General features: G+C 41.9%; 1 long non-coding RNA gene and 1 other non-coding gene across 5 annotated transcripts in view; one reads left to right on the top strand and one right to left on the bottom strand.

The window, feature by feature from the left end:
- The window catches only part of LOC143653269 (uncharacterized), a 93,801-nt gene extending 68,796 nt beyond the window's left edge, over positions 1 to 25,005 (bottom strand). The window contains exons 1-3 of one of the 4 annotated variants that reach the window (XR_013161207.1): positions 24,866 to 25,005; positions 23,184 to 23,364; positions 7,556 to 8,027 (exon numbers count right to left, since the gene is read on the bottom strand). This is a non-coding gene — a long non-coding RNA (uncharacterized LOC143653269). Of the gene's footprint in view, positions 1 to 7,555; positions 8,028 to 22,148; positions 22,217 to 23,183; positions 23,365 to 24,865 lie in introns of those variants that run through there. The other 3 variants (XR_013161208.1, XR_013161209.1, XR_013161206.1) reach the window with 3 other exon arrangements.
- Positions 25,006 to 25,354: 349 nt separating this feature from the next.
- On the top strand, positions 25,355 to 25,425 carry TRNAD-GUC (transfer RNA aspartic acid (anticodon GUC)). The gene has a single exon. It is a non-coding gene; the product is annotated as a tRNA-Asp (tRNA).
- Positions 25,426 to 26,878: the final 1,453 nt, after the last annotated feature.

The following is a 26,878-nucleotide window of genomic DNA, read 5'->3' on the forward strand; positions in this document are numbered from 1 at the left end:
TATGAGACATAAAGAAAAAAGAAATAAAGGAAACACTAAATGCCAAATTAAATATGAAAGAAGGTAATCATCAAAGATTATACAAATATCATAGGAAATTATGTAAGTATTTATGCAAACAAATTTCAACACTTAAAAAAATGGTCAAAATTTGTGCAAAATGAAACATAATTTCAGTAGCTCTATGCCTTATACATTTGTTGAATTGGTCTTTAAAAATTGATCTGCATAGACAATTTTCAGGCACTTATGGTTTTATAAGGGAATTCTATCAAGCATTTAAGAGATAAATAGTGGCAAATTACACAATTACACAAACTGTTTCAGAAAACAAAGGAGAAAAGTTAAATCATACATAAGGTCAAACCCTTTATGACCAAACCATTTTTATGAACCACTAATGTGACTCATGAACATAGAACTAAAATCCTTGAACCTAAATTAGAGCATATGACCCCAAATCATGAAGAGAGAGGTAAAGTAAAGATTATCCCCGGAATGTATGGTTGGTACATTTAGCAAACTAGAATTAAAAGAGATCTGATTCAGTTTGGAAAAATAACATTTATGAAATTTCTACAGCTACAATTAAAATTTGTGGTGCAATATGGAAGACTCTCTCTTAAGATTCGGAGCAAGGTAAGGATGCCTGTTTTCACTCTACGTGTTAAATATTGAACAGTAGGTTCTCACCAGAGCAATTGGGCAAGTGAAAATGAAATAAAGATTGAAAAAATAAAAGGAAAACTGTTTCTTTAGATAAGCATTATGAGTATTTACTTGCAAAAACTTAGGGCATATACAAAACAACTACAAAAATAATTACAGAACTTATCTTTTGGCAGTTTTTCACACTATTGACAACCAAATGATTTCTGAAACTCTCTTCATCTGCTTCCAGGACACCACTCTGCCTTCATACTTTTACTACTTCCTACTCTCAACCCTGGTTCTTCCTAAACCCGACCTTGAAATTCACAGGCCTGCCCTTGTTCTTCTCCATGTAAAGCTCCTACTTACCCAAAAGGTAGTCCCCCCACCTGTGTCTGAAGCTGCCAGCTCGCCACCAAAGTTCCCTCAGACTGGGAAAGCATCCTATACTCTACACACACACACACACACACACACACACACACACACACACTTTGAGTCTTTTCATCTTTGGTTTTCCCATTAGCTTTCCGAGGCCTGGAGAGCAAGCTTCTAACTCCTTACATTGCTTATAAGGTCCTTCGCATTCTGATACTATCACCTCCCATCATACCCCCTGGTCATTTCCCTCACCACCACTAAACCCATCCCACCTTCCAGCTGCTCTGCCTTTCTCTTTATTCTCTGAACTTGCCTTGTCCTCTAACAGAGTCATCAGACAGCACCTGGACTACAATGAAGTTGTGCATTGCACAACCTGCACAGTTGTGCATGGCAGCCCTGCCTTTCAGTAACGTCTTGCCTTCCTACATTCTTTCCTTTGCTAGACTGTCTTCGGCTCTCCTCTTTGTTCCCTCTGTAAAATCTGTTCCCAACGTCCCCAAGTTTATTTGTTTCCCTTCCCAGACCCCCACAGCAGCTAGAACAGCCTCAACCGTAGCACATTCTACTTTAGTGACCTGCTTTCTCATCAGTCCCGCCCATTAGTTGGGAACAGAAACTTTTTTTTTTTAATCTAAGTGCCCAACACAATGCTTGGCACATACAAAGTGCTCATAAAATGTCTGTGAATTGAAAGAGCCATTTTTCTAAGAAAGATTTAGAACAAGCCTGGACAAATGCTCCGAATCATCTACCAATTAAGCACTTTTTAAAAAATAAAGGGTCCTTAAGGCAGACGCCATCACCTACAAACTTGGGAAGGTTCAGGGGGTTGCTCACACTCATTTATCTATTCAATAAATATCTACCGAGCACCTGTCCTACGGCTGGGCCTATAGTACCGCCAAGTCTCAGTCTCGCTGAGCTTCTGGAAAAGCAGGGTGGGAAAGAGTTGGACAATAAACTAATAGATCAAAATTTTCCAGCATGTGAGATGGAAAAAGGCACTTTGGAGAAAAAGTAGGTCGGGATGGGACACAGAGAGTGCCAGGGGTTCAGTGGGGAAGAGGAGAGCCGGGTGTTGCTATTTCAAATCCAACTGTCAGGGAAGAACACTGATGTAGTATGTGCATAATGGAATTCATTATTAAAAACATATTTTTGAGCACCATATTCTATGCCTGGCATTGCCAAATACTCTCTGCTCCCACGAAATTGCTTTTATTTCATCTCTTCTGCCATATCCTCAGGTACCAGACTGGCAGCCACTGTCCCTGGGCCTAGCAACCCCCTAAAGACCTTTTGAGGCAGCTAACCAAGGGGGGCAGGCTGGGGGCACTTCTGGAAGGTTCCCCGGCAGCTCCAGATCTCGGCAGCCTGGTTTCTCAGGGGAAGAAAGAGGGCGGGACACGGAGGGCAGGCCTCATGCATTTTAAACTTTGCCATATTTTATCTGGGAGGGGAAAGCAAGAGCAATGGTGAGGAGTTGGCAGTCCTCATTTGTAAAATGGAGATTCTCTCCCTAGTCCTGCCCATCCCTGCTTGCCAAAGATAAAATATGCTCTAAAGGCAGATCTGAAACACATGGCAGGGTCGGGTGTTCCCTCGTGTCAATGTGCGCGGGTGTCCTGTCCCCTCGCTGCCTCCTTACTTCTTACCAATTCAGGCCCCACCTTTGCGTGGCTCTTTACAGCCTATTAGCTTCTCTCCTACAGCCTCATTTAAACCTGTGCCAACATCCCACGCCCAAGGCCTGTTTTAGAGACCAGGAGAATGGTGAGGTCATCAGCTCAAATGTGACCAAAAAGAAACTCAGTTCCTGGTTTTTGATTACTCTTTTCATCCATAACAGCTTTTGCAGCTTGCAATGGCCACCCCATGCAAGTGCAAAATATGCAGGGTGTTGCATAGTACCATAGCATTTGAATATGCAAATAAAGTTATAAAAATATTTCTTTCCAGTGACCTTTGATAACATTCTGTGTATCTGTGAGTTTGATTCAGCTAATCCTGCATTTGGGTTTGACCTGAAGTCTGGCCTTAACTTACTGATTTGCACAAAGGACATCTTCTAGGTTTATAGACTTGCTTGACACAAAGCTAAATGCTGGTGAATTAAAAAATGTTTTCAGCATTCCAACTTGCCTGAATCTGATAAAACTCAAATTGAGGCAGTAATTTGGGCAGATAGGAGGCTGGCTTCTTCCCCTAAACCATTCTGGCGCTAAGCACTAGGGAATGATGTAAATGTGGTGAGTGGCTAATAATTAAGGGATTTAATTAAGCGTCGTCTGGGAACGTGTCTAGTAGCTCAGTGCAAGCGTTGGCAGCTCCCAGGAATTGGGGTGGTTACAGGGGGGGAGGCAAGCATTGTTGAAGGCAAAGGAACTGGTTATTTGGGGGAAGATTCTCTAGTCCAAGGGTAAAAGGAGACACGTGTTAACTATTGATAATACACATTTGGGGCAAGAGTTTCAATGAAGATGGTAGAGACAGGCGTTTTCAATTGTTTAACATCGTTATTCTGTTATGAACCCACCATCTAGCACCTGTGTTGGCATGTGGAGGGCAAGAGCTGCCTCCTGCTCATCTCTCTTTCTGGGCCTTAGCACACTGTACTTGCCCTATGATTGCTCCTAGGGATTAAAGTAACATATGACTGTAACTAAACACTAAATCACATCATTGAAAAGCAATCAAATCATCATAGGGAAATACATAGGGAAAAGACTGGAAGGAATTGTTAATAGTGGCCCTTTCTCACATTTGAGATCATGGGTGTTTTGTTTTTCCTTCCTGCTTTATTTTTTATGTTTTCCAACTTTTTAATATTTATATCTACACTACTCTTATAGTTCATGCAAATTGGATTGACATATGTCAAGAGAAAGTAAATGCTGCTCTTTGTGATGAGGTATCAAATTCAAAGGTGGACAAGGCTTGGGGGTGCAAGGGTGGTTCAGTGGTAGAGTTCTCACCTGCCATGCACGAGACCGATTTCCGGTCCATGCACTTCTCCAAAAACAAACAAACAAAAAAACCTCAAACAAACAAAAATTCAACAAATGGTGCTGCAATAACGGGAAACTCACATGGAAAAATAATGAAATGTGACCCTGCCACACAGCATACGAAAAAAAAAAAGATGGACAAGACTTTAGGGATAATTCATTCATTTCATTCAGCTAGTCGGTCAACAAGCCAGTCAACAAAAAAATAGTTAGGCACCTACAGGTACCACGCTTAGCACTGTGTTGGGTGTGGGCCCTGAATTTACCATATCTCATACTCTTGAGAAACTGCATTCCTCTCAGCTGCCCTCATTACCATCACTGGGTGGTAGGTGCTAGCATTGTCCTAATTTACAAATGAGGAATCTGCTCAAGATCACGCTGACCAAGGCATGTAACCGCAAAGCCCGTGCTATTAGCTGTTCTGCCAGATGAGTCCCCTGTGGCCAGGTCAGGCAGACCTCTCCAAACGTGGCCATCTTCAGACTTCTAAACTCTGACTCCTCTCAGCTTCCACTCACTGTCTTTGACCTACCCTCAGAACCCCGTGGAATAAGGGGACTCTTAGTTTCCCGGCCGCAAAAACAAAGTCCCTACCATGAGTTGGCTTAACAGAAATTTATTGACTCACTGTTTCAGAGGCTAGAAGGCTTGCTTCTTCCCAGGGTTGGTATCTTCTGACTGGCAGGTGGTCTATGGGGTTTCTTGGCTTTTCCATCCCATGGCAATGCATATGGCAGCATCTTCTCCTTTCTCCTCCAGGTTCTGTTGACTTCTGACTTCTGGATACTTCTTATAGCTCCTCTCTCAGTGGCCTTCTCTGTAAGGTCTCCAATTATAGGATTAACATCCGACTTGATTCAGTTGAGCCACACCTTAACTAAAAATACTTTCATTGAAAGGTCCTATTTACTATGGGTCTAGGAACACAGCAATGGATTAAGATTAAGAACATGCTTTTCTGCAGTACATAACTCCAAGCCACCGAAGGGGCCCATCATCCAATGGATGAACATGTGTCCTCCTCAAGCCCTCCTTGTTCCAGACTAAACATTCTTGCATCCTTCTACTTCTCATACTCTCCTCCAGACAGCTCTAATTTCTAAATGTCTTTTGAATCTGGATTTGTAGCAGAGACTTTCATTGGGTTGGTCAGACCGTTAACCGTGCCCAGGTACTCTAAGGGGCCTAATCCCACTCAACCAGCACAAAAGGCCACATCTCCTGAACCATTTTGGCTTTTTTTTTTTTTTAACATGGGCAGGCACTGGGAATCGAACCCGGGCTCTGGCATGGCAGGTGAGAACTCTGCCACTGAGCCACCTTAGCTTGCCCCATTTCGGCTTTTGTGTACAGTTTTAAAAAGAAACAAAACAATAGACTGGTATTCTTTGGCACACAGCAAACATAGATCAAGGCTTCTGTGATAACAAATGCCAAACTGAGGAGCAATTAATCCCCAAATTCCAGAGGCCTGTATGCTAAACATTCACTTGCAGGCCAGTTATTTGAAATCAAAATTGTAATACAAACTCTATAGTAAAATATATTTGCATTTTCAGTTCAAATCACCCAGCCTGCTATGGCCCTCCCATAATTGAAATAAAAATTATGTACAAAGCGTTAGTAAGGACTCAGTTTTTAAGCACGCAAAAGCCATATAAACAGAGAATTCCCAAGACTATCTTACTAGATTTAAGGCCATTTCCGGGCATGTTCTTATATGGCTAAATATTAGAACAAAACCACTGAATACACATTATGCTTTACTTATCTTAAATTCCAAAGTTTGAGGTAATGCAAATTTCATTAAAGCAGGCTTAAGAGGCAGTTAAGGGTTTTAGGCAGGCTCTGGGAAGATTCCGGAGCATGACAGATCTACGGTGCCCTTTTTCCTGATACGGCCTGCAATTGCATTACTCTTGCTCTGAACTCCTCTCTTTCACTTTCTCAGAAGCTCTTGCTTTGGATTACAGAATCTCTGAGGGTTTAACTGAAGGATGAATGTTCAAAAGCACCGGGCTCAACTGAATCTAGGGGTTCCAATAATTGTTATCAGGAAATTTTCTCTGGTCTCTGTTTTCTCTGAAATGGCTTCATTTCAAGCAGGTTCTCTACTCTTAGAGTAGAAAATATTCTCAAAATCCTCCAGTATCTACTTATATTCTACTACTTCAATCACCCCGGTCAAAAAAAGAAAGTTTTCCTTTCCCACAATTCCCACAAAAGCTCCAGGTTTAACTCTCATTAGACCAATCTGAGACATGTGCCCATCTCTTAACCAATTATGAGATCCAGAGTGATGGTTAACACCTAATGGCCAAGCTCAAGTTATATGCCCACCTCTGCAGTAGGGATTGGGGGTTGGGGTGTAAAAGGGAGCAAAACAGTGGTCAGCCCGCATTCAAATCACATGGACACGTGGCTGTAGAATGTAAGAGGGATGGTTCCAAAGGCAAATAGGGCTGACATAACCTATATATAGAAGGGTGAGTGGATACTGGATGGGCAAATACAATAAATATCTACCATAGAGAAGAAAGGAACTCACCTTTACTGAGGTCCTACCACATGACCAGGGCTACATGCTCTACACAGCACCAGCCATCCTGCCAGAAGACAGGCAGGATCTCTGCGACTGAACCCAAACAGACAACCCCTGAGTTAATCAGTCCCTAGCTAAAACAAAAGCAAGAGTTAAGAAGATGAGGAACCGCTGGTGGAAGGATTAATAAGGTAGAGAGGCAAGGAGAATTTTCAGGGGAATACATGACGTTGAAGGCAAAAAAGTAATACATGAAAGGAATACTCTGCTGTCTGTAAGTCAGGTGTGCCTATAATAATTGCACTAAAACCAGTAATAGCACAAGATCTCAACTTGAGGAGAACCTGAAGATACTTTCAGGACAACTGCTAGTCTTTTTGTCAACTTGGTATCACACCCACACTCTTCTGAGATTCAGGAAACTATAATACTCACCACAATAGTTTCCTTGGAAGTTTTTGAAAACACTGAGGTCTTGAGCATTCACTTCCCCAAACTTCAGGCTGCAGTTTCTCTGGCTTTCTGCAGTGACTTCCCCAACTTTTGCAACTCTAGCTCTTCCAATCCTTATAGAAGCCCTATTTCTTAGCTTAAAACTCTATTCCCCATATACTTAGGTTGGTTCCATATTATTGGGAAAACCCAGAACTCCAGTGTAAAAAGGACCTGCCCTGAGATTGGGTCTGTGTGTAGCCAGCAAACATGTCCAATAGTCCTTGCTAAATGTTAAGCTTTATGAATGTACTTTCATTCCCCTCACTCTTTTCCCTCCCATTCCATTGAACTTCTTGGGGGAGTTACTAATAAATGGCTTAATTTAAAAAGTCGTCTTTTTACATTACAGATGCTGCTGCCATGGTCAGGACTGGTAGGAGTAGCGTCCAGTCCAAGCCCCATCAGAGCGAGATTCCCCACCAAGCTCACATATGCAGAAAGAGAAGTCTCTCCCAAGGTTTAAGTTCTTCCATTGAATATATTTAATTAAAATAGACCCCCAGGAGCTAAGAAAGCCTGGAGGCCCAGGAGTAGTGTGGGCAGAAATGATGAACAATAATTAAGGGCATACTATCAGCTTAGGTGCCAAGAACCAGAACAAAAAAAGAAAAGAGAGAAACATACAAAGCAGGGCTCCAGGCAGGCATCCTTCTGTTGGGTCTCCGTGGTACAAATCTTCAGTTAACTGTTCTCTGGTCTTGACGCCCCATGTCTCTTAATTAAGATGCTGCAGCTTGCAAACAACATCGTGCACAGACAGGAAATCCTAATTAAGTTCATTAGCTGACAGCCCAGGAATACTTGTAGAGTCTGCAGAGACCAGAAGGGGCTGGGGGTGCCATCAGACTGCGATGTAGGTGGGGTCCCTGCAGAGACAGGGAAGCAGGGAAGCTGGGCAGGATGAGTCTTAGACGGCTGGGTCCTTCCAAGGACGCTTTAGTGAGCTGGGTGGGGGAAAGCCTGGAGTCAGAGTCACCCATCAGAGGAGGCCCCCGTTTCCCAGCCTGAGCTTCCCTGCCACCCTTGCCAACTGGCTGGAGGCAGCAATGTAGAATGCAGGCCCGAAAGCCATCCGCAGTTACGCCTCCTGCAGGGGATGCTGAGGCTGGAATGGGGGCTGGGGCTGGGGTGAGAGGCAGTGTATTCATGGGCTCCATGCGCAGGAGAAAATGTACAGACCCACAAAGTCTAAGCAGCAAGTAAGGTGTGGTAATGATTGATGGTGGTGATGAGCAAGGTAATGAGGGATAGGGAGCCTGGGGTGCGCCTATTCATTTGACCGAGGAGGATTTCGAAGGGATTCACAGAGGATGTGTGGGTGGAGCAGGGCCCTGAAGAAGGAGGGCTGACTTCTGGACGGATGGGATTCACTGCCTGGGAGATGAAGGCAAGGACAGGCTCCTTGAGTGCGCAGGTTCACTTTGGGCAGGCAAAGCCCTTGAGCGGCCCTGGTCGGCGGTGGGGGTGTAAGGCTTTCCCCTCTTCCCAAGAGCAGCTTTGGCCATGTTGACATCAAGCCTAAAGCCAGGCACGGGGACAGGCCCACTCCACCCCACAGGCACTCTTCAGTGAGGCCACCCCGGAGCCATCTTCATGGAAAGTAAAGAGGCCCTTGGCTCAGTGATGAAGGGAGCTTCCCCACCGTGGGTTGCTGCCTCCATTGAAATTAGGACTTGTACCAGGCGGCAGGCTCTGCAGACCTGTGTCTGAACCCCCACCCCCCGCAACCCTCCCCCCATGATAACATCCAGAGACAGCATACACTATCCCTTAACAGTCTTCAAACCAAGAACAACGAATCACTGTACTTAATTTAACTGCTTGTATGGGATACACAAACTTCGGAGAAGTTATGAGTAAATCATGCCAGGAATGGGGACTAGCCTTGCCTCCCCCTTTGCAATCAGTTCTAAGACAAAGTTTAATATGGGAAATGTGATGAGAAAAAGAAGAATTTTGACCACTGTAACTGCTTCCATTAGCCAGGAATTATGTGCAGAGGAGTTACCCTCCAGCCACACCAGTTGAGTACCTGTAATTCCCACACTCAAGCACTCAGCTTGCCGCTCCTATCTCTTGTTTTTGCTCATTTCCCCCCTCTGCTTAGAATGCCTCACCGGTTCTAACAAACCCTTCGATAACTCTTCCTTGCCCTGGAATCATTTGTCACCTCCTCTGGGAAGTTCTCCTGAGCCCCTAGTCTGGGTTAGACACTGGTCTTCTACACTCACCTAATTCCCTGTGCAAATAGCTGGGCACATCTCTGTCCCTGCACTCAGACAGGATGTGTTCTAACGTCTCACCTTCAGACGATGAGCTTTTCAAAGAGACCGACTGGGCCATCGTCATCTTTGCGTCACTAGCCTGGCCCATGTACACCTCAGGTAATAGTTCCCAGAATAAATGGAGTATCATGACAAATAATGCCTTGGGGTAGGGGTGGAAACAGATTGCCAGCACAAAATGAAGTCATTTAAAGAGATTTTCTATGGGGCGTCATGATCTCTGGGTTGTAAAAGGGAGTAAGAGAAAAGCTAAAGTGATGTAACGAGCATCATTAAACAGAGTGAAAAAGCAGCAGCTCATTTCAGAGGACATGGAGGGGACAGCACTGCCGGGCTTTATCACTAGTAACTTGCAGTTCTGGCTTCTTCCTGGACTAAGGGAGAAGGGTAAGTCCTATGTCCAGAGTACCTATGATTGTTGTTTTGCCCTAGCATGTCTTTCCAAACACATGGAGTTTTTCTTTAAGCTTCCCATTCTAAGCAGGAACACAAAAAACATTTGTGTGCAGGTGCATGAAATGTTGTGTCATTAACGCTTTATAATAAAATGCCATACATGGGTCTGAGAACCTAGCATTTTAATGATTTACGATTTATGATTCACTTTGCTGATATTATCCAGTTTGGGGCGTAAACTGTTGAAAGAGCTTGAAATCCACTTTTTAAATTCAAGTCCCTCCGATATTTATTTTTATCTCCACACGGATAGAAGTGCCCCAAAACACATCCAGCAACACCACTTGAACGGAACCACACCATCAGAGAGCGTGGCATTGGAGAGGTTCTAGTTCAGTGTTTTCATTCTATGACTGAGCAAACTCAAGCCTGGGGCTCCATGATCCGCCAAAGACCCGCAAACAAATGATGGTGGTGCTGGGAATGGACCTGTGACTGGACCCCCAAGTCCAGTTTTCAGCATTCATGAGTTAACCACATTGCTTGCCAGTATGAACATACTCCTACCCCTGGGCTCTGTTACCACGTCAAGAAGACAGAGGAAAAGGTGACCACTGTTGACCCCAGTTCCAATGAACACAACAGATCTGAAACAAGGAAAGCTCTCTTCTCCAGAGCGCAACCTCCAGGGGTTTGGGTAAGTTGAACCAATACTAAGGACTAAGCTCTACTGTCAAGGGACCACTATGTGGTAGGACGCAACCCGAAAGCCAAGACACAGTGGTAGCCCTTGCAAAGAACTGAAATAGATATATGCTCATCCAATTTCCCAACCCAAATGATAAGTAGGCCCGGGGGATGCTCTAATTCTATGAATTTCCAGTGTTACTTTGGGGTCACGTGCCTTCCTACACATACAATCTTGGAATTGGTGAAAAACGCAGGCTGTTCCAAGAACATCAGCATCTGGACTGCCAAGATGCTTCTAAATGGAGCTTGCAATCACCGAGGTTTGAGATAATTGTTTTCTCCCCTGATCAGATAATTACTGCCACCCAAGTGGTTCCAACATCCAGGGCAGAGGAGTGGCCGGGAGCTGCATTGGGCTACCCTTCCCCAACCTCACTCGGGGTTTCCGTGGGTGTGAGGAGTCAGAGAGAAAGCCTCAGTGGCGTTTCACATTTTCCCAAAGTTTTGGTCTGAGTTCATTTTTCACCCTATGACTCTTCCAGATGATCCAATGTATGTGAGGGTTCATTCAGGCTGTTTGGGGTTCTTCTGTGAATCTATCAAAACAGTGACCTCATTTGGAACCATCTGCTGGCATGGAGGATTGGCACAGAGCTTGCTTCGAACTTGTGTCGCTGGGACAACCAATTCAAGGCGGCCACACTGGGTGTGCAGCTTAGCTAGGCGATATCGTAGCAGATAACCGGTTGCTCCATCTCTTCAGCAAGTCACCAAACGCATCAGTGCTAATGCAGCCTCCCCCAGGGGCTGCCTGCCAGGCGTGGCAAAGGGAAAACATCGGTCACTGATGTAGAAACAAAGACCCCCCTACGTGTCCTGGCGTGGGGGGTGGAAAGGATTTCCTTCCCACGCCATGTCCCTGTCTGAACATTAACTTGCAAAGCAAAAGGGAACATGATTTAATCGAAGAACACTTGTCTTTGGAACAGAAGCCTGCGGGTGCTCTCCATATGTCAACAACCAACAACGTAGGGTGACCTTTATCCAGTGCAGAGCAGGCCGAACCAGGGCTCTGCAAATCACAGTGAGATGCATGCAAAAGAGTCACTCTGGGCATAACCTAGATTTATTCCAGGATTATCAGGCACGAATTAACTAGGACATTCTATAAAGCCACAAAACCTGTAGGTATTTTGGAATTGTGACTCAGGTTGCTGAGTACAGCATTTTTCATGGCCCGTGCAACTAGAGAATAGGTATGTTTTTAAATGCCTATGAAAATAAGATTCCTCATTTTTTATTGCAAGTTTCCCCTATTTTTCTTGGCTGGGGTGCGGGTGAGGGCGGAGGAGAAAGGAGAAGAAACTAAAGAAATAGGTAGGAAAATTATTTTTGACCCACTTTGTTATTGTTGCCAGTTTGTCTCCTGAAGTGGCTAATTGGGCAAGCTCAGCAGAAAATTCCAGTTTTGCTAGTGAGGCAGTTTCAGGGTGCTTTTGTGCTCTCCCTTTGCTGAGAGCAGAAATGATGACACTTTTCTCAGGTTTGTTTTTCTTTTAATTTCATGATATCAGGACATCTGTTGGGTCAGAGGCGGGGGACATCCTCTTCTCATAAGTGAAAATTCATAACTAGACAATTCTCACAAACTTAAGCACTTACAGACTCTGCTTGTCCCTGGGTTAAGTCTGGTGTGAGATGGTAATTATAGCCAAACGAGGTGTAATTACTCAAAACTAGACTTGAGTAGGTGGGGATAATTTGCGAGAAGGTCACTGTGACATTACCAACATAGTGCAAAATTAAAAAGGGGTAATATCTAAATAATAGGACAGGGGAAAGGAAAAGTTGGTAGAGACAGGGAGAAGAGCCAAATGACATAAGGAGGAGGGAAAAATAAAACAAGATTACTACCTGCCTGGAGGTGTCGCTTCTCAATTGGCAGTGTTAATCTGAGAGCTGGTGCCCAGACAGGATCATCAAGGAGTGAGTTTGAATATTTCCCTTCAAGACTGATCACTGACACACAAAACTAACCTAATAATAATAATAATGACAACAACGATGATATATTTGGCAAACTGAGGGTTGGGGGTTATAAAAAGAAGCATGTTAGTAAAATTATTTCTTGGCATCCACTCCCCTCCTGAAGAGATCTAAATGTTGAGAAAATCCCATCCATTGATACAACTTTCAGGAAATGCTGATTCCTAAAGAGAGACCACAGATTTAACCCCAATAAAACATAGTGGAACTAGAAATAATCAATCTAGAAATAAACATCTCCTGTCTCTTTAGAAAGCCCAAACTGGACACATGTTGGCAGACATGTTTGACACTTTTTAAAGATCATTTTAATTTACCCCCACTCAAGGATAATACAGAAAAGATAAACTGTCAGACACCATCACACATACAATTTTAGGGTTTTTCTCTTTGCTTTCACTAGAAGTAACTGTGGTTTGGGGTATTGTCATTAAATCAACATCGTAATTAAAAACACCAAGCATGGTGATTTTTATGAAACTATCAAAGAATAGCAATTTTTACTTCTAGAAATTCATTCTAGCTTTAGATGTGGCTCTTTTTAACTTACTTTAAAAGTCATGTTTCACTCATGCTTTACTTAATAAATCTTTTAGGCCAAAGCGATAAGACAACGGTAAGACCAATAATTATTATAACACATTGAAGTTCATGGTTTGAACCAAGAACAAATGCAAATTTATTGCATTTAGCTATATCACGGGTCTATAGGAAAGGTCTATGTCATCTTTTTATCTCATATAATAATTCAGTTATACTAGTCAATATTCACTAGTTAAGTGAAGGTGTCTGTCCTAGTTTGCTAGCTGCTGGAATGCAATATACCAGAAACGGAATGGCTTTTAAAAGAGGAATTTAATACGTTGCTAGTTTACAGTTCTAGGGCTGAGAAAATGCCCCAATTAAGTCTATAGAAATGTCCAATCTAAGGCATCCAGGGAAAGATACCTTGGTTCAAGAAGACCAATGAAGTTCAGGGTTTCTCTCTCAAGTGAGAAGGCATGGGGTGAACACAGTCAGGGCTTCTCTCTCATCTGGAAGGGCACATAGTGAACACGGCATCATCTGCTAGCTTTCTCTCCTGGCTTCTGGTTTCATGAAGCTCCCCGGACACTGTTTTCCTTCTTCATCTCCAAAGGTCACTGGCTAGTGGACTCTCTGCTTCATGGTGCTGCAGCATTCTCTGCTCTCTCCAAATCTCTTTCATTCTCCAAAATGTTTCCTCTTTTATAGGCCTCCAGAAACTTATCAAGACCCACCCAAATGGGTGGAGACATGTCATCACCTAATCCAGTTTATCAACCACTCTTGATCAAATCACATCTCCAGGAAGATGATCTGATTACAGTTTCAAACATACAGTATTGAATAGGGATTATTCTGCCTTTATGAAATGGGATTTAGATTAAAACATGGCTTTTCTAGGGGACATACATCCTTTCAAAACTAGCACAGTGTCATATTAAATACACATAATTATAATTAGCAGTGGCTGTTTCTGGTTTTAAAATTCAGTCAAGGTAATTTCAGGCAAGACAATAAATGCAAAGATTTCTCTCTTAGACAGGACCTGGAACAAGCTGGAAACCTAGCAGTAGTTTCTTCTTCTGGTTAAATGTGGGAAAAGGGCCACACTTATTACTTGCCTAGTTCAGCTTCCTAATCCACATAATGATTGGGGTGGAGTGGGGGGACTTTACAAGGACATGGTCCAAATCTGAGGTGACATGGGGGTGTTTACCCCTTCATCAGAACTGGGGACCATAAGCATCTCACTGGACACACATGTGCAGGTTGATATGTTGCAGTTCTCTTGGAGCTAAGATCCTTATCTTTCCAGCACTGACACCCAATTCAAGGTAAGGAGCAACTGAACTCAGGTGAGTCGGAATAGGTAGCTTGCTTAACATATACTCAACTTCATGCCCATCCCCCCCCCCCCCCCCCCCCCCCCCCAAATCAAACAGCAACCTTCCTTCCACCAAGGATTTATAGGTCCCTGGGATCCAAGTTCTGCCGGGAAGGAAAAAAACAGAAGTAGAAGGCTGGAAAATGTGATGCAAATTTGCAATAAATATTTATATGGCCAGAGAGGCTTCAATTCAGATTTGTGTATCTGTTACTTCCTAGGCTGTCACCATCTAAAAAACATTCCTTCATCAGCCTATGGCTCCCCAAAGGCCAGAGTGGAGCAAACAATTACACCAGTTCTGGAAACAGACTTTAATGTTAGTCTTGCTGTAAGACTTTGGGCAAATTTCTTGACCTCCCTAAGCCTCGGTTTCCTTGTCTGCAAAATGCAGATAATACAGTACCTGCCTTAAGGAGCTATGATGAGGATCAATGTAACATGCCAGGCTATTTTTAGCCACTTTTGCACCCGCCACAGCTTCTCCCTGAAAGGCACTTATGCTGGTTTTTCCTTGCCTTGATTTTTCAGGTTTCAGCTCAAGTTATCTTCTCCTTGGAGAGAGATTCTCTCATCATTTTGTCCCAAACAACCTGCATATTTCTTTCATTGTAATTATCACATCCTAAATAACCCAGTTTATTTGCTTGTTAACTTACTCGTTTTTAATCCTCCTTCCTTCCCTAACTCCTTGTCACACACACACACATGTGAACACACACACAGGTTAACTCTGTGAGAACCAGGATCTTGCCTACCTCATTCACTGTCACACTTTCAGAGTCTCAGACAGAACTTGGCACAGAATAGGAGCTTAATAAGTACCTGTTGTTGAATGAATACACACTTGCAAAGTACTTAGGTCCTCCAAAAATCACTGGCCAGATGAATGACCAAAAAGAACTTGATAGGTTTTCTAGTCCAATTACACTTTCACTGTTTGGAGAATCCTCTGAAACCACCCGGCCTCATGCTTTCCAGGCTTCTCTATCTAGTCAGAGACATAAGGCCCTTGAAAGCAACCTACCTGCGTGTGAGCAGTGGGTGCAAAGGAAAGCCCAGAAGCTCTCAGGCCAGACAACCAGAAGTCCAAATCATGACTCTACCCTGGGACCTTGGGTTGGTCCTTTATCCAGGGATTCTTTCTGGAAAGAAGGTGTAATGACCCAATATCCTGGGGCCGATGTGAGGATTAGAGAAAGAAGGCATGCCAACTGCCCAGCAGCACCAGCTATGTAATTTGCAGGGACCCTATTTCAAAATGTGTTAAGAATTTCAAGATGGCGGCAGCCACAAGTGGCGGCGGGGTCATGCACCTGCACACCCGCGCAGCCGGCCTACGGCCCAGTCTGGTGTCTGGCACGCAGTAGAACTCTCACAGATGAGTGCCTTTCCCCCCTCCTTCCCTACTCATTAAAAATCTGATGTAATGAAATGAGACAGATTGTAGCTATTGGCTGAACAAAGGGATCCGGAGCAGTGGAATTTCTGGTAATGTTAACCATTCAGGCTAATTATCCAGTTTGTGAATTATTCAGATACTTAGTTTGTCTTTCTTCTTATCCTTTGAGTTATGTCATCACTCACTGATAATTCAAAAATGAATTGTTCCCTTCCCATTTGTCTCTTGGACCCTGATCAATGACCGCTTAAAGGAGAGGTTGAAACTACAGGCTCACATACTTGGAGTGAAAAAAAAATGCTATGTTTTTCCCTAATAAACTTGCTCATTCAATATGTATTTACTCATTGCCTGCAATGGGCCAGGCCCAGTACACTACATTTCAGGCAGGTAGGATGGATGGTCCCTAAGAAAAGGATCTGGTTTTAGCCAGGGCTCCAGGGGTTGCAAGAGATAGAAACCCAACTCAGTTAGTTTAAGTAAAGGAGGTATGCATTGGTTCACTTGACATTGAAGTCCTGGGGTAAATCTCAGGTCCAGCTGGATCCAGAATACAAATGTTATTATCAGTCTCTCACAGATACCACACACAGAGGTGGGATGTCAGGGTTAGTGAGATCTGGTTATGCAGCCCTTTCTGTGGCCAGAGGGCAGGTAGGACTTTGCAACTGATGATCACCCTTGATCTACAGGAAAGCAATTGACCAGTGGAAAGGGGGCCACTGAACACCAAAGTACAACAGGTCTCCACTACCACTTTTCACAGGAAAACTTGAAGAATTGGGACTCTGTGAAACATACATTTCTGCAGGTCTCAGTTTCTTCTTAACAAATATTTCAGGAGGGGGGGAAAAAGTCCTGATCTGGGATACCATGAGAATAGATATGATTTAAAAACTAAAACCTTTTCTTCCCTGATATTCAGGACACAGAGACTTTCTTACCATGATTCCAAACATCTGGAATAAAAATAGAAAAAAAGAAACATGTAGGCAATTATCTAGCTGTTCCCAAATATCCAGATGTCTGTCATCACTTAATCCGGGCCACAGCGTGTAGGGGCCCCTTCAGCAACGGAATTGGAATCACTTCCCAGAACCAGGTTCAGAGTAATTTTCCGAGAACAGAGATACCTTATCTTGTGCTGTGTCTTGCAGAAAAGGATTAGTCCTATGCTAATTAGATCACCAAGGATAATGAGTAGAAATGGACACAGGACATGGATGCTTTAATATATATATTTTTTGATGCTTTAATATTTTACAAGGTAAAACTGGCATTCCATGTCCCTTGTCTACCTGAATTCTACTTTAGAGGTAGGTGCTTAAAAAAAAAATCATGGTAGCTCCTAAGTTTGGTGATAAAAAATCTGCTTAAATAATTAAGACGCTGTAAAGGAGAGAACACGCAGCTAGACCTTAGTTCTAGGCTCAGTTGAACCATCCTGGAACTTTGGGCAAAGGTTCCCTGCCATTTCCCTGCCTGTAAAACACAGGTGTTGAACCAGATGCTCTTTCAGGATCATTTTAGCTCCATTGTGATTATGATGGGCAAGTGTTTATAGAAGCAATAACACTTACACCTCACACTTCAGTAACATTTCATGGTGTTCCAGGTATTTATATACATGGCTCATTCAATCCCCAAGCTAAGCCTGTGAATTGTGGGTTCCCTATGAGGATGGGCACTGTGACTTGCCTGAGGACAGCAGGTAATAGGTGGTAGACCTGGTTCTGGTCTTCAGATGTCCAGTCCTGCCTTCCCTTGGCAAGCTCTCTTCTTCACCTCTATTGCAAAATACATCTCCAACCTTCATAATTGTTTTTCAAGTTTTAGCATACATTCCCTTGTCTTTGGATACACCTTGTTATATTTTAGGAACTCTATAAAAAATTTATCTAGTCTTCTATTCACTGTTTTCCAAATAAATTAGGTCTGAAATCCAAGGCTAAAATGGTAATTGAGTACTCTGTAGATACTCCCATTTAGAAGTCAGCCAGTGATCCCAGGGCTGGGGCAGGGAAAGAACAAGATGAGCCTGGAATATCTTGTGGTTCCAGAAAATAAGGTAGTGCTCAAAAATGATAAGGGCTTGTTGAAGGAACACAAGAGGTAAGCTAAAGAAACTCCTAATGGCCAAAAGCTGGACCAATTTGAGGTCCCAAATAAATAATGATAGCACTGAACTATAACCCACAGAGTAAAATAAATTATTCATGAGTCCACAGTGATACAAGTAAATAACAAAATAAATTAATTAACAGGGAAGTAGGGGCAACTTTTCTTTGCAGTAGAATTTCAATTAATAAATATAGAAGGAAAGAAAAATTAAAACAAAATCTCATGGCAATAAGAGACAAGCATCACAGTAATAATTGTTGCAGACAAGAAACATATATGGACACTAAAATTAATGGGTTAAAATTTGAAGAGAAACAGAATTTGCTTAGTCTCAACATATCTCCCCCAAGATATTTATTAACTACAGAGGAAAAGATACTAACTTTATGGCAGAAAAAGCTGACAACCACCACCTTAGCCAAGTGATCAAGGTCAACTTCCCCAGTAAAAAGGCATATTAACATCATGAAGCCCGTGATACATTAAGAAAGACACAACATCATTTCTATGACATTCTTGCCAAATGTGTATAACCTCATCCAATCGTGAGAGGACGTTGGACCGGTCAAAATCGAGGGATAATCTCCAAAGTAGCTAATCAATACTCTTCAAAAGTATCAAGGTCATGAAAGGCAAGGAAAGTCTGAGGAACTGTTACAGATTGGAGGAGACCAAGGTGAAATAACAACTAAATGCAAGGTGGAATCCTGGGCATTTGAGGAAAAAACTGGTGAAATTCAAATAAGGTCTTTAGTTTAGTTAATAATATTGTATCAGTGTTAATTTCCTGGTTCTGATAATTATATATAGTTATATAATATTTTGACATTGTATTATAGGAGAAGATAGGTGATGATATATTGAAAGTCTCTGTACTATTTTTGCAAATTGTCTGAAAGTCTAAAATGAGTTCCAAAAAAAAGTTAAGGCACCTCAGAAGTCATTTTGACAGTATTCTGAGCTCGATAAAAAGTAAGTTATCATGTCTGAGACAGCCAGGGTAACTGCAATCATCTATCCTGGGTCTTGCCCCAAAGGGTGTCTCTCAAGAGGGTGAGATCCATGGGACCCCAAAACCACAGCTTGACCTTGCCAACAAGCTGACAATCCAGCTATTAGAAACTGTTCTGTACTCTGGACAACCCATCAATTGCAAATACTGTATGAATTTAATGCCACAGTGGAGACAATGAAGTACTGTCTTTATTGAATGCAGTAAGAGTGAGCCAAAAGTCCCAAAGATATTTAACAACAAAAGCATCTCCTTCCTGTTGATCACATTTACCCTGATTCTTTTCACACAGCTTTAAGAGCAAAGCAACCAAAATTCTGCTACCATCAACTCCATGTTTCCCTCCTGCCTCCAACTGTGTCCACCCAGCAATTCCTTCGCCATCAAGGTCTCTTCTCATTTTTAATTGGTGGAAAGGACATGTTATAACTTAACAATTTCTGCATCTTTTTATGGTTGTTGGTTTTTCCTAAAAATATACAAATCTAACTTTACTGTGTTTTTCCTGAGGGTTTGAACTGACAACAAATTTGAGTTCCAAGCCACATACACAACTGATAATTTTATGACACTGCTCAACAGCACACAAAGACATAGCTGCAGAATTGATTGCACTGCCTAGAACTGAATCAACCTCCTGCAGCTGGTGAGTTTTATTTTGGAAACTTGACTTACATTTCTCCTTATGAGCCACAGCTCTCTGTTGTTACTGGTGACTTTCTGGAGAGGGAAAAAGCCCTCCTTGAATTTCCACCTGCCTACCACCTTGATCAATTTGTAAGCCCATTTAGGCTAGACTCCTTTCATGTGAGTTTGGGAGATGGTATTTAAGATATAATCCCTGGCCTCAAGGTATGAATTTAAATTGCCAATTTTAAGCCACAAGAAAACCTTACAGTATCATAGTTAGGGTATTTGGAATTCAGGAAAAAGAGAGCCAGATAGTCAGAAATGCTTCAAGCAGGATAGGGAATTTTACCTATTCATATAACAAATATTTGTTCAGTTCCTTCTCTGAGCCAGGCTTTACTCTTAGTACTGGTGTGTTTCAATAGGGAATAGGTAATAAAAACAAAATCAAATAGAAATGTTCATTTTGGATAGCAAAAAAATGAAACAAGGAAAATAAAACAAACTGATGGGTTTTGACATAGATTGAGATTGGCGGAGAGCTTTCAGTTGATCTACAGATTTAAGCATGAAGTTCCAGCCAGGCAAATCCAATAACCTGCAATAATGCTCAGGCCTTTGTAACTCCTCAGTACTCTAATCTTATATTGATTTAAAGATTCTGCACCTATGTAGAGACCATGTTTCACCCTACACAGAGATAAGACTTGAACCCCAATAAGATCTAATTAGATCTCACTTATGGAAGTTATATTTTAAAATCCCAGAATCTAAGACCCAAAGTGATTTTCCCCTCTTAGTTCCTAGAAATAAAAACTTCCAAAGAGGTAAAAAGCCCTTCTACATGGATCATAAGCCTCCTTATCACTTCTTTGTCTCAGGAACTCAGCTTATCCATTCAACAATCAGCAATAATATTGACTGAGCACCTTCTATATCATAATTGTCAGCACTAGTACAGGGCCTGGCACACAGTAGGTATTCAATAAATGTTGGTCAAATTAAACTGTTACAATAAAGTTTTGGTCAACTACATTTCAAATAATATAGGCTATGAAAATGTGATGAGGCTGTTTCTATTACATAGCTTTCATACATTTATGGATCGATCCATTAATGTGGTAAAGAGCTTTAAAAATAGAAAGGAGAACCTAGAGGCAAATGCTCCTGTCATTATTATTCATGAGAGTTGTAAGGCAATGCATCTGGCTGCCAAGAGAGTTAATGAAAGTGCCCACAGTAGAGGAAATGATCTGAAGATACATTGAGTTTCCATGCTGCAATTTATAGTATCAATTAATATCTTTAACAATGACCATGAAATCAAACCTTACTAGTGGAAAGAATTAGTTGCAGCCTTTGTGAGTTACTTCAAAAATCCTCCTTCATTAAATATATTCCCCTAGCCAGACTGCTATAATGCTAGACATTTATCACTTGTTGGATTAGTCAGGGTTCTCTAGAGAAATAGAACCAACAGGAAATATCGGTAAATATTGAATTTATAAAAGTGTCTCATGTAACTGTGGGGATGCAAGAGTCCAAAATTTGTAGAGCAGGTCTCAAGGCTGGCAACTCCGATGAAGGTCCTTGACCTTGAAAACTCTTTCTTCTCCCTCAAAAGTTTTCAAATGATTAGAGTAATTCCAACTGATTAGATTCTCTTATTGTGGAAAAAACACCCTTAGTTGATCATAGACATAAGCAGTCACAGCTATAATCAACTGACTGATGATTTAATAAACTAGCCTTCTGGTTTATTAGTCAACCATGAAATATCCTTGCAGTAATGGTTAGGTCCATCCTTGCCTGACCAGACAACTGGGCATCATCACCTGGCCAAGCTGACAACTGAACCTAACCATCACAGTCCACCCCTTGTCAACTATACACATCACCTTAAGCCATACTTGGTCTCTAAATAGAATGCAATAACAAACATATGCTTCACCTAATAATACTCAACTATTCTGTGTACAACCAGAAGTACTCTAAATCTCTCCAGAATAGGGTGCAAGTCCTTAGGTGACATTCACTCTTAAACAGGATAGCCTATAACTTAAATACTATAATATAAACAATACAACTTATGTCATATGTTAAGAAAACAAGATATTTACTTTATGTACAAATACAAACATACTTATAAGAAAACAAGGAAGAAATAGCCATATCATCACAGTCCTTACTTCTATACCTGGCCACGTGGTTGTAGATCATATTTAACACTACCTTCTGCCACTACCCATTTCATGTTCCCTTTTTAGCTGACCATGGTACTTTGCCTAGTGGGGTGACCTAAACTTTCATTCCTGAAGTTTCTGGGCTGATGATAGCCCTGACAGGATTGGGTTGTTATAGTTCCCCATTGACTTCAATCAAAGGGCAAGGTTATATTAAAAGATTCACTAGAGGATCTCCTGTATTCCAGGAAATGTTTTCTTTACTTCCATTGTGTAGTTGCAGTCCTATTTCCCCTTGATAGTCAGGATTAATCACCCCAGACAATATAGTAATCCCATTTCTTGCCTGATTCGGAGGTATGAGAAGCCCAAAGTGTCCAGATGGCAGTCTTTATTTCCAGTTCAATGGAATCATGTTGTGTCTCCTGGTAGGAGCACTCTTCCTTTTGGAACTAAGACCTGTAGGCCATCAGAGTTTGTTTCCAGGGGATCACTGGGGGTGACAGTGTGTCATATTTCCACCCCTTGATTCCTGGATCTGTGAATCCTGGCTATCAGAGAAACAGCACCATAGAGTAGACACTGATTCAGAGCATACACAGCCCCTGAGAGAACATTATCCCAGCCCTGCAGGGTATTGCCACATAGTTGGCACCATAATTGGGTCTTCAAAAGGCCATTCCACCATTCTATCAAAGCCAGTTCTGGTTGATGGGGAACATGGTAAGACCAGAGACTTCTGTGATCATGTGCCCATTCCCACACTTCATTTGCTGTGACATGAGTTCCTTGATCAGAAGAAATGCTGTGTGAAATACTATGATGACAGATAAGGCATTCTGTAAGCCCACTGATGGTAGTTTTGGTGGAAGCATTGCATGCAGAGAAGGCAAACCCATATCTGGAGAATGTGTCTTTTCCAGTTAGAGCAAATAGCTGCCCCTTCCATGATGAAAGTGGCCCAATGTAATCAAACTGCCACCAGGTAGCAGGCTGATCACTTTGGGGAATGGTGCCATATTGGGGACTGAATGTAGATTTCTGCATTCATGGACTTCCACTCTGGTGAGTGGAGTCAATATTGCAGAGCCCATGCATAACCTACATCCCTACCACCATGCTCTCTTTGTTCATGAGCCCATTCAGCAATGGCAGGAGTGGCTGGGGAAAGAGGATGACTCGTGTCCACAGAACAGATCATCTTAATCACTTGATTATTAAAAACTTCCTCTGCTTAAGTCACCCTCTGGTGAACATTCACATGGAACACAAGTATCTTCATGTTTTTTGCCTACTCGGAAAGTCCTATCCACATACCTCTTCCCCACATCTCTTTGTTGCCAATTTTCCAATCATGCTCCTTCCAAGTCCCTGATCATCCAGTCAAACCATTAGCAACAGCCCATGAATCAGTATACAAACGCACCTCTGGTCAGTTCTCCTTCCAAGAAAAATGAACAGTAGGTGCACTGCTGCACTGGGAGGATTTGCCCTCACCATTGTCCTTCAGAGACATCCCAGAAAAGGGCTGTAGTGCTGGGGCTATAGTACTTCAGCTGTCCACTTTCGGATGGTACCTCCAGAGCTGGTTTTCAGAAATATCAAGTCTGCAACCACAGGAAGAAGGTTTTCCTTCAGTACACACATAGAAACCTTTACATGTTTCATATGATGTTTAAGTTGCAAATTTGAAACCTTCAACCCATCCCTTTCTCTCATAACTGTATCCACCACATTTAAGAACAACTAGCTTACGTCATTAAACCTCTTCACTCCACAAATCTCTTTTTAGGTGTTAGAAATATTGTCATCCAGAACCTTGGTCAAATAAAAATTTGATAAGGAGAATCAAAGGTGATATTTTGTGCATCTGTATTGCCGACTCATGCCATGGATTGTCAGTGCCATCTTGATTATTGGAAATAGAGTCATTAGAACCTTTGAATCTAATCAGAATAGAAAACCAATTGTAAAATCCCATTTTTTTTTTCTGGGGTTCAGGGCTTATTTGGCCTAGGAACCATCTGGAGGTTTTAGGTTTCTGAAGAATAAACTGAGTGAGTGAAACTTTTATAGAGTCTCAAATAGAGCCCTGGGTTTTCTTTAGAAATCCCATTTTTAAGATTCTGTTTCCCAAGAATCACTCTAGTACCAAGCTGTATTAGTCAGGGTTCTCTAGAGAAACAGAACCAATAGCAGATAATCTGTAAACATAAGATTTATAAAAGTGTCTCATGCAACCATAAGGATGCGAGAGTCTGAAATCCGTAAGGTAGGCCATGAGGCTGGTAATTCTGATGAGCTTACTTGACAAACTCCATAGGAGAGGCTGGCTGGCTGAAAAAAAAAGTGAAAAATTCTCTCTTTTCCCTTAAAAGTCTTTAAATGATTGGATGAAATCCAAGTAATTGGACTCTCTTGTTGCAGAAGAAACACCATTAGTTAGTCATAGATGTCATCAGTCACAGCTGGAATCAACTGACTGATGAGTTAATAAACCAGAAGATTGGTTTATTAATAAACCAGTCTTCTGGTTTATTAACCAGCCATGACATATCCTTGCAGTAATGTTTAGGCCAGTGCTTGCCTGACCAGACAACTGGGCACCATCACATGGCCAAGTTAACACCTGAACCTAACCATCACACTGGTGAATCCTTCAGAAATATGATGGTGGTTGACAAATTGGGCCTGATAAGTTCTGCTTACAGAAAGAGTGAACAAAGCTGCCTCCTCCAGGCTCTTCCCATCTTAGAAAATGGTATTTCTATACCTATCTCCACAGTTGCTGAAGCCCAAAACCTAAGGGCTATGCATAATTATTTTTACTTTCATGCTTCCTACATAATATATTTCAAACCCATCTATTTCTTTCCATCTTACTGTCACTACCCTCATCTAGGAAACTATCATCTCTCCCTGGGGCCAATCGTGATGGTCTTTTCTCCTGATAAACCACGAGCATGTGAGGCAATTCAAAGTAATAATATGCCAGAGGAAGCCTGATGAGAGCTTCTGGAAAAGGATCCCCCACTCCCAAGAAACACTTTGGAAGAGATGGACTTTTTTCAATTAGGCTTTGTCATTTCTGGATGCCTGATGTAATACCTGGGATCATAACAGCCACCTCACCCCCATGAGAGAAGTTAACCTGGGGACAAAGTCAATACTCCAGATAGGCAGAACAGAGACAGAAGCACCCTGATGACTTTGATGAACCACAGAATTAACTACTCCTAGAGCCACCTTATACCTAAGCGTCTTGAAGTATGACATCATAAATGTCCTTATTGTTTAAGTCAGGTTCCATTCAGAATTTCAGACACTTGTAGCCATTTGAGAAAATAAATCTGATTATATAATTTTCATGCTCAAAGCTCTAAGGTGACTTCTTGTCTCAGTTGTTTAATACTTGTTTAAGCAAGTATTCTCAGTTATCTATTACAGCCTAAAAAAATTTCCCAAAACATTGCAGCTTAAAACAGCAAATATGTATTATCTCACAATGTTAGTGGGTCAAAAATTCAGGAGTTGTTTAGCTGGGTATTTTGGCTCATGGTTTCTCATGAGGAGCAGTCAAGATGTTTGCTTTAGGGTGCATGGGTAGTTCAGTGGTAGAATTCTTGCCTGTCATGCAGGAGCCTTGGGTTCAATTTCCAGCTTATGCACTCAAAAAAAAAAAAAATCCGACAAATGATGCTGTGATAAAGGATATTCACATGGAAGAGAATGAAATGTGACCCCAACTGCACAGCATACTGAAAAAAAAAGATGTTAGAGGACCCATCTTCAAAAGGTTCACTCCCATGGCTATAGACAGGAAGCTTCAGTTCCTCACCACATGAACCTCTCTCTCCATAGAGCTGCTTGAGTTTCCTCACAACATGGCAGCTGGCTTTTCCCAGAGCAAGTGATCCAAAAGAGAGAAAGGAGGAAACCTTGGAGCCACCCAGTGGGGACAGCTTCCTAAAGTGGCTGAAGCTCTTTCACATGCCCCATTCTTTCTCCTCGTCAGTCCTGTCTTTTGCCTCTAATTGGAGATCACAAATCTCATCAATGTAGCAGGGTCAGAGAAGAGATGGATAAGTCATGGCACTCTGCTATGGAGACCATGAAGTCAAATGTCAAAAAGAGAAGACAGAGTTAAGGCAATTTGAGAAAGCAGCATAATCAAGGGGGTTGTCTTTCACACTGGGATTTTGGCAAAAGAAAAATCTACAGGCTTGTTTAAATGATCGAGGGCTCAATTATCCTCCACAACATCTTAGGAGCAGAGAAGGTTTCTCCCTGAGTCCCACAGTGCTACACTAGGAAAACATTAGCAGGGAAAAATCAATCTGACCTCCTCAGCTTAAAGACTTGAGGTGAATTCTCTAAGGTGGTGGGCCACAAAAGGGACCAAGGGGAATCCATGCTCCCTGTCTATTTGCAAACCCAGGGCTGGGAGAGACTGCATCTCATTCCAGGGTGATAAATATTCAAATCAGCATGGATCTTGAAAAAGGACTTTGCGACCTAAGAGGTGTGTTGCACATATATGCAAAGTAAAGCATACTTTTGAAAAGGATTTATTCAAAAAAAGTTTATGTTTTAAATAAAGGTATTGGATTTCCAAGAGTTCTCAATTGAATATGAATCCTTTAGATGAATAATAGAGTCAGATCATGAGTTAGTATGGTTGAAACGCAGACCAGACTGGAAAAGACAGGTAAAGACAGAGGTTCAGAGCATAAGACAGTGGTTCCCAGACCAATCAGGCCCAATGCCCTTTCTTAAAAATAATTACATGATAATGTCCCTCCTTACTAATCTGAGATTTCATAGCTTATATGATAAAATACACATATAATTTTAAAAAATTAAAATGAATATAATGCTATAACTGTAAAATAAAGGGAGACAAAACAGTAAATAACTTATAATAAAATAATCTGTATTTCAACATGTAAGCATTGGGTACATCTACCCTTAAAATGCAATGGCTAATCAGAGTCTTATTCATACTTAGTATGAATACATTTGGATTCACAGAAGAATAAATGATCTCAAAGATAAAAGTATTGAAATGATTTAGGCTGAGGAGAAGAAAGAAACACGAATTTTAAAATAGTAAACAGAGCC

This window comes from Tamandua tetradactyla, chromosome 13 (assembly GCF_023851605.1).
Source record: "Tamandua tetradactyla isolate mTamTet1 chromosome 13, mTamTet1.pri, whole genome shotgun sequence".
In the NCBI taxonomy this organism is placed as follows: Eukaryota; Metazoa; Chordata; class Mammalia; order Pilosa; family Myrmecophagidae; genus Tamandua; species Tamandua tetradactyla.